The 11,452-nt window shown below is 37.2% G+C and overlaps 1 long non-coding RNA gene across 1 annotated transcript; it reads right to left on the reverse strand.

Annotated features, from left to right (window-relative positions):
• Positions 1-8,661: 8,661 nt before the first annotated feature.
• LOC107706583 (uncharacterized) lies at positions 8,662-9,774 on the reverse strand. The gene is made up of 3 exons (XR_001636159.1): positions 9,684-9,774; positions 9,090-9,273; positions 8,662-8,862 (listed from the first exon to the last, which is right to left on the reverse strand). It is a non-coding gene; the product is annotated as an uncharacterized LOC107706583 (long non-coding RNA).
• Between the last annotated feature and the right edge of the window lie 1,678 nt (positions 9,775-11,452).

Below are 11,452 nucleotides of genomic sequence, written 5' to 3' on the forward strand. Positions count from 1 at the left end.
AAAGCAAATAGAACCCAGTGATGTTCTCTGCTGTGGATGCGGTGCGACACGACAAATCCATGACAGTAGACTGATGTCGCGACGAACTCCAGCACTCTGACACAAAGAACAATTTCAATTATTCATAAGAGAATCGTGAAAAAATAGTTTCCTCAAAAATATTAAGCAGCACAAATGTTTACAACATTGATAATAATGAGAAGTGTTTCTAGAGCATCAAATAAGTATATTAGAATGATTTCTGAAGATCATGTGACACTGGAGTAATGATGCTGAAAATTCAGCTTTGATCACAGGAATAGAGTAACCTATATGTTAAAACATTCAAATAGATCATTTAAATTGACAATATTACAGTGTTTACTGTATTTTTAATAAATGAATGTAGCCTTGGTGAACATAAGAGCATAATTCATTAATTTAATTGAATTTAATTCATACAGGCCTACCTCATGTTGCACGTTTGCACGTTTTTTTTTAGAAAAACAATGGCACAATAAAAAAAGACTTTTCATGTCTATGTCCAATCCCTCACTTTTTCTAGTTATATAAGGTTAAAATGTCCTTTTTTCCCCCCCGCAATATTATATCGATATCGCCTGGACAGTGTAAAATATCGTGATATGAATTTTAGCTCATATCGCCCACCCCTATTATTCGCTGCCTGCCCTGATCATCGCCTGTGTTTTGGATTATTTTCTTGCCTTGCCGCTTTGGATGTTGTTTGCTGCTGATCTACTCTTGCCTGTATAACGGATTACTCTTTTGTCTTGCCCTGTCTATGTATATTTGACCCCTTTTTTTTTCCCAGAAGAGCATTTCATTTTCTTTCTGCATATCCATTATATCATAATGAACTTAAGAGATTTGCCCAAAGCTTCTGTGCTGAAAGAATATTATTTTACTATGCTTTCAGTCTAATCTATCTCAATCTTTTCAGAAATAATTCAGAAAGATATTTTCCTGCATGTCACTCAAAGAGTTCCTTTTCTTTGGCAGAGTCTCCAGCCATATTTTTCTGCTTTTTGGGATGACTTTCGCTTGGTGTGCTCAGACAAAAATCACAATTTACTCCGTTTGCTCTATCAGTGTTGAAATTTCTATCACTACACTAAGATTAGCAGCCTCTGCCATTCTTCTGTAAATTAGTTTGGAACTTTATGAAATGTTTATTTTCGTTTGTGAGGAAAATCCTGACTTTGTTTCTCAGCTTAGAGAAAAACAACCCTTGAGCCAACCATCTTGAGCCCAGCCCCTTTCAGCATTATCCTGAACATCATAAGTGTTTGTTTCATGTCTCCTACAATGGATGAGAAGCTATCAGGAGTGCGTGTAAATGTCACACTTTTTTGATCTACCGGGCAAAATGTGTCACATTTAATGTCCAACAACAAGTATTTTAGCAGAATGCATATTTTATTCAGAATTATTGCACTATTATTGTATTGCGTTCCATCTGTTTAGCGCGCATGCGTGCAGCAGCTCTCGTTCACTCACATAAGCCTCGCCCACTCCTGACAGCAAAATGGATATATTTGCATGACTTTCTAACATTTTACAGATGAAAAATATACCTGTGACATGTCAGTTATGAAACGTATATAAAACACAATGTCTCAAATATTCGTTGTTTGCCATGGTGGATCGATTTAATCCTTGATCGACCTTAAAGGGTTAGTTCACCCAAAAACTAAAATTAGCCCATAAATTACTCGCCCTCAAGTCATCCTTGGTGTATATGACTTTCTTCTTTCAGACGAATCCAGTCGGAGTAATTAAAAATTGTCTTTGATCTTTCAAGCTGTTTCATGGCACTCAGCGGGAGTTGCATGCATCAGTCCAAAAGAAGTTAAATAAAAAGCGCCCATCAATAGGCGTGGGAAGTGGGGGTGCTGAGGGTGCTGCAGCACCCCCTGTTTTTTCTGTGGGCAACTGTTTAACTGTTGGGAATAAAATAAAAAAAATCGGAGTGTCTATAAGTGCAAATAGCCCGCCTTGTTGGCCGAGGCTATTTACACTAACTCCACCCACCAGCGTGTGATTGGGCTAGTCAACATTACAAAAGACAGTCATCAATCATCAGATTCAGTGGCGTAGATGGTAAAGTGTGTGTCACAGGCTACTCCTTTTGATGCGATCGACCCCGGGTTCGAATCTGCCTTTTGGCAAACTTTTTTTTTTTTTTCCCTTTTCAAATTTCAAATCACATCAGAAAAGCATTTATTTTTAATAAAAATTAAGGAAATAATCAAAAAGTTGAAAATAAAGTATCGGTTAGGGTAGGTGTAGGCAGGGCTTTTGTCCCAATAAGGTGGCATCCATTTAATAATTTTAATTATAATTAAAAATTACACAAGTTATTATTGCTACTGTTTTATAATGTATTACAATGCTGAGGTGCAGATAATTGACACTATTTGCAATAAGTAATTAGCAGAATATCCTGCTATTTTACCATAGTATAAATGGAATCTATAGCTATTTGCTCTTAGTGTAAATAGCATATGATATCACAAAAAAATACAGCTATTTTCATATAGTGTAAATGGCCTCTATCACCCCCCCCGCGCGTACAGCACCCCCAACCTAATGCTTCCTTTGCTCCTGTTAACAAACGTTGGTTTTCACAAGACTCACTGGCGCATGCGCAAAGCTGACCTCATACGTCATCCGCCCGGAGCTGCTTCTGTGTACAACAATGAGCGCAAGCTAGATTAAAGTGATGATTATGTTTTGAATATGGATATTTTTCTTACAAACGCATCGATTCGCTACAGAAGGCCTTTGTTCACCCCCCGGAGCCGTGTGAGACACTTTAAAAAAAATAAAATTAAAAAAAACTTTTTTTTTTATGGATGGGCGCTTTTTATTTAAGTACTTTTGGACTGATGCATGCAACACCCGCTGAGTAGGGCTGTGCGATTTGGGGGAAAATATCAAATTGCGATTTTTTTTAAGAAGAAAGTCATATACACCTAGGATGACTTGAGGGTGAGTAATTTATGGGCTAATTTTCATTTTTGGGTGAACTAACCCTTTAAGGGCTGCTTAAGAATAAGCGTGCACATCAAATGATCTTGACTCCCTGAACCTTGATTGAATTAGTGAGATTGCGTGAACTTAAATTGTCATTTATGAAACCGCTTTAGTCGTTAGGTTATTTCAAGTCAGGTTTTGGACTTTAATCCCCGCTTTTCTTACCGTCTTTTATGAAACAGCCCCCTGGTCACTTTCTTCCAATCATCCACAGTCCAATCTCCATGATCTTCTTGGTCCCATTTCATGCAGTGTTGGCAATGGCGTGCAGTTAGCATGGGACCTGGCTGGGTTGTCGGCTACGCAGGCCCATATGCAGAAGGCTGTGATGAACTGTGTGCTCTGGGTCACCATTGTAGTTGCTGGTAATTTGTCACAATGTGGCCCTGCGCTCGCTGTGAACAATACATGACAATCTCCACTCCCCATCTGGCATCAACGAGCTGCGGACGACACATGGCTGGATGACGGTTCGTTGTTTTGCCATCCGTGCACCACTTTTGATACATAGCCTACTCACTACAGTAGCACGTGAACAACCCACAAGGCACACAAGGCAGGGCTTTTGTCCCAATAAGGTGGCATCCATTTAATAATTTTAATTATAATTAAAAATTACACAAGTTATTATTGCTACTGTTTTATAATGTATTACAATGCTGAGGTGCAGATAATTGACACTATTTGCAATAAGTAATTAGCAGAATATCCTGCTATTTTACCATAGTATAAATGGAATCTATAGCTATTTGCTCTTAGTGTAAATAGCATATGATATCACAAAAAAATACAGCTATTTTCATATAGTGTAAATGGCCTCTATCACCCCCCCCGCGCGTACAGCACCCCCAACCTAAAACCTCTTCCCGCGCCCATCCATAAAAAAAAAAAAAAGGGTCTCACACGGCTCCGGGGGGTGAACAAAGGCCGTCTGTAGCGAACCTAGGATGACTTGAGGGTGAGTAATTTATGGGCTAATTTTCATTTTTGGGTGAACTAACCCTTTAAGGGCTGCTTAAGAATAAGCGTGCACATCAAATGATCTTGACTCCCTGAACCTGGATTGAATTAGTGAGATTGCGTGAACTTAAATTGTCATTTATGAAACCGCTTTAGTCGTTAGGTTATTTCAAGTCAGGTTTTGGACTTTAATCCCCGCTTTTCTTAGCGTCTTTTATGAAACAGCCCCCTGGTCACTTTCTTCCAATCATCCACAGTCCAATCTCCATGATCTTCTTGGTCCCATTTCATGCAGTGTTGGCAATGGCGTGCAGTTAGCATGGGACCTGGCTGGGTTGTCGGCTACGCAGGCCCATATGCAGAAGGCTGTGATGAACTGTGTGCTCTGGGTCACCATTGTAGTTGCTGGTAATTTGTCACAATGTGGCCCTGCGCTCGCTGTGAACAATACATGACAATCTCCACTCCCCATCTGGCATCAACGAGCTGCGGACGACACATGGCTGGATGACGGTTCGTTGTTTTGCCATCCGTGCACCACTTTTGATACATAGCCTACTCACTACAGTAGCACGTGAACAACCCACAAGGCACACAGTTTCCAAGATTGAAGTTCCGAGGTGCTGTGTCATCACTATTTGTCCTTTAACTCCAATAAATCAGCAGCTTTTCCCATACTGACACCAAACACTACTGACCGAAAGCTGGTCCTTGGGTGGTACTGCATATATATACTGCTCTTACTATATTTACAGTATACTGGTTGCCGGGCATGCTCATTGCTCTAGATTGGGGGTGGTCATAATGTAATGGCTAATTGCATATAATGTAATTTTAATGGAAAACTGAATGGCTGATGGTGTTTAGCTGATGGTGGACTTCTAGTCAGTTTTGACATTTGTGACCCTGGAGCACAAAAGCAGTCTTAAGTCGCTGGGGTATATTTGTAGCAATAGCCAAAAATGCATCTTATGGGTCAAAATTATTGATTTTTCTTTTATGCCAAAAATCATTAGGATATTAAGTAAAGATCATGTTCCATGAAGATATTTTGTAAATTTCCTACTGTAAATATATCAACTTAATTTTTGATTAGTAATATGCATTGCTAAGAACTTCATTTGAACAACTTTAAAGATGATTTTCTCAATATTTAGATTTTTTTGCACCCTCAGATTCCAGATTTTCAAATATTGTCCTATCCTAACAAACCATACATCAATGTTAAGCTCATTTATTCAGCTTTCAGATGATGCATACATCTCAATTTCAAAAAATTGACCCCTATGACTGGTTTTGTGCTCCAGGGTCACATTTTTCCACTAAGATCAACCTCTGTTTTTCTTTTCAATTTTATTATTGCTTTTTTGTGCAACACTTTCACTTTTTGTTTTTAACTGAAAATTGAGTGTTTACTATTTTCATTTTGCATTATTGACACTATTTTCCTATTTAATACTGTAAAGTTGCTTTGACACAATTTGTATTGTTAAAAGCGTTATATAAATAAAGGTGACTTGACTTTTTTGAACAAAGCTATGTTAATCTATATTTCCATATATTCACCATAAATTTTTTGACATGTGTAAACATAACACAGGCTTTTTCCAACGTCATGAAACAAACTGTCACATGATTTTAATTGCAGAGTGAAGTATATCAGTTAGACAAACATTCAAATCATGTCTTATTGTATAATTAGATACAAACCAACCATGACTTGTCAATCAGTGATGCAACCAACAGGCCCACATTTAACATTCATAGCACTAGTTCCTATACTTCTCCTTTCCTCCAGAGCCAATCACAGGCTCCCTCCTTCCTTGGGCCCTGGGGCTTTAGCCCTGCCTAGCCTCACATTAGTCTGGCTCTGACTAAACCTTTAATTTACCCTTATAATGTAAACTCATTTCATTGTCAGATTTGCCTGCATTTGTCATGTTTTCTGTTAAATAGTCTATAGTTCTGTCTGTCTAGCTCCAAAGCTTTGTTCATGTATTTTTGTACCTTACATTTATTTCAATGTGTAAAAAAAAAAAAAAAAAAAATCAGTGTGTTTACACAAGAATCACTTAGTGTCTTGAACCAGGAGTTTTCAAACTGTTTCAGGGACCCGGCATCTGCTGCTAGGTTAAACATACATTTCACAGAAAAGTCATGTTAAAAAGTAAACAAAAAATACTAAAAACTGGTCAGAAATCATGAAATGAATCATGTTAATCACATTTCAGATGTACATCTTCAGGTTTATACATCGAGCAGTAACTCTAATGGTGGAAAACAGTGTCAACTTCAAAGCAGTGATTAGACAGATAATATTTTACACATACTTACAATTCATTTTTTAACAGTATAAATATAAATACTATAAACATGACAGTATAAAGCTGCCTTTATATTTTAGGAAGGTGGTTTTTCACAAAAGGATCATCATATTTAAGTAGCCTACACCAAAAACATGTGTGGGGTACATGTATAAAATACAATCATCTTATGCTCGTCTGAACTGTACTTACTGTCTCTGTAACTCTAACAGCAGAATATAGATCTAGCCACAACAGGGAGTGCAAGAACTGATCAAATATTTGTACATTTAAATGCAATGCATGATGATACGTACACTGATCTGATGCAAGGTTTTACAGTACTTTTTTTGGTTCGGTCAGTTTTAGACTCATTCAGCTGCTTATCATGCTAACAATGTGATGCAAACATTCTTGATGTCGTTGTATTTGTAGAGCATTTGTCACTATTCATGTCATTTCAAAGCAGCTACACAGAAACCAAGTATTTGTCACTAGTTCAGTGAACTACTGATGTACTTACTGTCTCTGTAACTCTAACAGCAGAATATAGATCTAGCCACAACAGGGAGTGCAAGAACTGATCAAATATTTGTACATTTAAATGCAATGCATGATGATACATACACTGATCTGATGCAAGGTTTTACAGTTGTTCTCATTTCTTTGGTTCAGTCAGTTTTAGACTCATTCAGCTGCTTATCATGCTAACAATGTGATGCAAACATTCTTGATGTCGTTGTATTTGTAGAGCATTTGTCACTATTCATGTCATTTCAAAGCAGCTACACAGAAACCAAGTATTTGTCACTAGTTCAGTGAACTACTGATGTAAAAAAATTTAATCTAATTTTGTGTGTACATGGCAGAACTTGCCAAATAATGAGCCAAGAATAGACACTAGTGTATGCTGTGTAGTATTTGTTAGTTAGTTGCCTGGTTTAGAGAGTTCAGGTTGAAGGCCTCTATCAATAAACTGATGATGTAAATTGTGTGTACTGTAAATGAACAGGGCCACGAGAGTCTAACACAAACCGGCAGATCAAAACATATTACCTTTAACATGCTCTTTGTCCTAAACAATCAGATGAATCACGACCAGGTGATTCTCCTCACAGTCACAGGCACAGCTGACGTCTGGTTTATGGGTGACACTGATGGCACAAATATATTTAATATGAAGCTGTACATGACACCAAACTGTATTCTCTAACGGCAACTTGTAGTTTGTATTTAAATCTCACATTGAAATGCTCTAAAACCGAAATAATGGCATCACCTTTCAGTAGCTTTATATTAAGGATCTAGTAAAATGTGTTATATGAGACTCCTGATTGATCTATGATTTTATGCAAATTCTTCTAGTAGTAGATTATGGAGATTTGCTTGATATGAAACCTCCTCATCAGCTAGATGAATATGAATGAGCTATTGCTGTTTTCCGTTTCTAAACCTACAGGAGTCAAATTACTCCCCAAAAAACCCTTCAAAATAATACCAACACGGCATAACCGATCATTTTTAGTGCGATGTTTGGTTATGATCCTGATTAACAACAGGCAGATATTAATTCAAATAGAATGCATATTATTTCAGCATTGAACATTTTTTACAGTTACAGAAAAAGAAACAAATCTGGCACTGGGGCGTTAGTTACCCTTAGGTACAAAAGCTAAAATATACACTTTTACTTTATCTATTTACCCCTAAAAGGTATATTTTAGTATCTTAAACATACATATTAGGATTTTAAAAGTACAAATTAGAATCTAAAGTGTGCATATTATTACTGTTTGAAAGGGTAATGCCCCCCCGAGACTGTACAGTAATTTGAGGCACTCAATCATCTGAACTACAGTATAAATGTGAAGAAAAGCCAGAAAAATATTACACAAGTATGTGAAAGCAAACACCAGCACTGGCCAAACACTATCAAATTTAATGCTGTCTTAAATATGAAGTGAATATCACTTGCGTGATAATTTATAGGATTTACAAATATGAAAATATAGCAAATTTTATTTATTTTAAAATATTTCAGTTTGGCGTAACTAAATCTGTAAACCGTCCAGATTAAATATAATGAGCCACTTCAAATATAACCGCAGATTTCTGTTCATATAAAGTCAAGCTTTGTCTTTGTCTCTCTACATACAAAATTTAGTTTTCCACTGTTTTCTGCATGCATCTAGAATAGAGAGGAAGAATGAGTAATAAATGTATATAAAATAGTACAGAGTTATACAAAAATATATAGAATCTAGGAACTATATTAAAATATAAAAGAATGTAAAAATATACATAAATACTAAATTAAAATGTAGACTAGAAATGCAAAATGTTGCAGTCATAAATATGTGAGGCAGTGCAGAATACGGAGTAAAACACGGCAGAAGCAGAGGATCGAATGTTCATGCAGAGTGTTGTCAGTAAAGTGCAGCATTGAGACAGATCTGAGAGAGAAGCCATTCGTTAGTCTGTGTGTTTGTGCTCAGACGAGTCTGTGAAGGAGTCCAGGAGCTGATGTGATGATGAAGGATAATGTTCAGGTCTTCACAAGAGACTAGAAACCACAAACATCAGATTATTCTCATCATTTTGGATTTATGGGGTTTGTATGCTTTGAGTCTACAAATAACACATCTTGTCATTTACACACAATTACACTGATCTGTGAACATTACTCTGTGACGGCAAAAAGTCTGACGTATCTGTCTGAACGTGCCACTTTAGAAAACAGGAGCAAATCTAAAACAAATCTTTAAAGTTTCATAATAAACAAGCACTTACGGTCTGGCTTTATTTTCCGCATACTGTCACATCTAACAAGTCTTTTCTCTTGTGGTTCACTGGCTTGTGTCTCATTTCTGTGCTCCGTTTCTCTCTCGGTCCTGTTGGGTTTTGCTGGTCTGTGGTTTCTGATGCTCCAGCAGTTTTCTGCATGCGTTGTTTCCATTCTACACTAAATTTGTTTCTGGTAAATCAGGCAGGAACACCGTTTAAAGCCATCAAAGTCAATGTACGGTAAATTCAGGTTAAGGTGAACATGAAATCAAGTCCTGAACAAGCAGCAGATTTGTAATTGAAACGTGAATATTCCTAATAAAGCTGATAAAGTACAGTATGTGACACTGATGGCCTACTCATCTACTCACTCTTATATCATTCCAGCAGATCTGATCTGAAAAGCTTCGCAAGATTCATTTTTTCACTGTTCTGTCTTCATGCGTTTCTTCCTGATTTAAACGAGGATTATAGAGACAAACAATAAAATAACAAATAATCCAGTCATCCATATGAAAACATTTAATATAATATAAAGCTCTTCAGTAAAGTAAGTTATAATGAAAAATGGAATCAAATGTTTAGAAACACGTTTCTTACCTGTGAGAAGAAGAGAGATGCTAGTTAACAGTAGCTGAAGAGCACTATTTATAGCCAAACTCAAACCTGCTCCTTAAGGAGGATCTGGGCTGATACTGCGGGCAGTAAACACGGGGAAAAAGTCATTTCAGCGCTTGAGTGAAAAGGTCACATGAATTGGAGTAGAGTTCACAGTTTTTGTGAATTCACAGGATTAACCGCTAACCCTGGGTAAAGGATGAGTGTGAAAGTCTGAAGCAAGATAACCAGGATTGCATTTACTGGGGTTTAGATTGGCTCAGGGTTAATTAAAGCAGCCCTGTTGATTAAAGCAGGGGTTTCCAGTGTTTCTGATGCCATGCATGGACTCCTGTATCTGATCATCCTCACGAGGGACCTTGACGCAGATGATGAGGGCTGTGAGACACACAAAGAGTTTCGAGTGTCAGAGCAGCTTTTTAATTGATGTAAAAATGATTGTTCATGACGGCCCAAAATAGGAAAAATCGACATGTGAGCCCTTCACAGTGCTAAAAGGAAAAGTGATATAAAGTCATGGGATAGTGTTAGTGTGGGTTTTTTGTGTGACTGTATATGCGTAGTGTATTCTTGTTTTGTTTTATGCAAGGTGTGTGTTTTTGAATGATGGACACAGACAGTGTTACACAATCACCTTGTAGTCTGTGCAGAATTTTCTTTTTTTTGTCTCATTTCATTGTGCATCTTTATTTGAGTGTTTTTCCTCTGTGTATTTTGTCAAAATCACTCATGAGGTCATTGATCTTATGCCCAAAATAGGAAAAATCGACATGTGAGCCCTTCACAGTGCTAAAAGGAAAAGTGATATAAAGTCATGGGACAGTGTTAGTGTGGGTTTTGTGTGTGACTGTGTATGGGTAGTGTATTCTTGTTTTGTTTTATGCAAGGTGTGTGTTTTTGAATGATGGACACAGTGTTACACAATCACCTTTTTGATTGAAATTTTCTTTTTTTTTGTCTCATTTCATTGTGCATCTTTATTTTAGTGTTTTTCCTCTGTGTATTTTGTCAAAATCACTCATGAGGTCATTGATCTTACAGTTTTTCTCGATTGCTAACACACTTTCACCCAATTTTCCAAACCATTCATTCCATTCTCAAAACGAAGACACATTTCTCAAACTTTTAGCACATTTCACCTGTTTTCACTCATTCAGAAAACACAAGCACGCAATATAATTACCTCAAGCATCACAAAATGAACTCGGAAAGCACACACTTATCTATGTGTGAACGTGAAGTGCTAAAACTGATGACACAGAAGTCAGAATCTCAGGGTTATATGAACAGGAGCACAGGTGATTGTGTGCTTGGGGAAATTAATCCTAGTGCTGTGACACAAAGAGGAAGGCAAAAAAGGTAATTTGTTCTTGATGAAACACAAAGCACTATTTGACCATGTTCTTGTGCATGAATGAGCATGAGGGAACTGACCTCATCTACAGAGTATCTATACTTACTGTACACATACAATATGATCACAGTACACAGTAGCAGTGCTTTCAATGAGAGAATCTTCACTGTTCTATGTACAGTAAATACTGCCGCACATGTTGTACACCCTCAAACTCACAACTGTTCGTTGCCATACTATTTGAATCTCTTCTGGTGCTTTTCATCTACTGTAAGATCACTTTACAGTAGTGTAATGATAATGAACTTTTCTTAGAGCTTATTGCTGAATTTCACTGTAATAGCCACTGACGTGCAAAATGATTCCTGATTCCCTGAAGCAGTTTTTTGAACTGATC

Source organism: Sinocyclocheilus rhinocerous, unplaced genomic scaffold (assembly GCF_001515625.1).
Source record: "Sinocyclocheilus rhinocerous isolate Xijiao unplaced genomic scaffold, SAMN03320098_v1.1 scaffold2069, whole genome shotgun sequence".
Lineage (NCBI taxonomy): Eukaryota > Metazoa > Chordata > Actinopteri > Cypriniformes > Cyprinidae > Sinocyclocheilus > Sinocyclocheilus rhinocerous.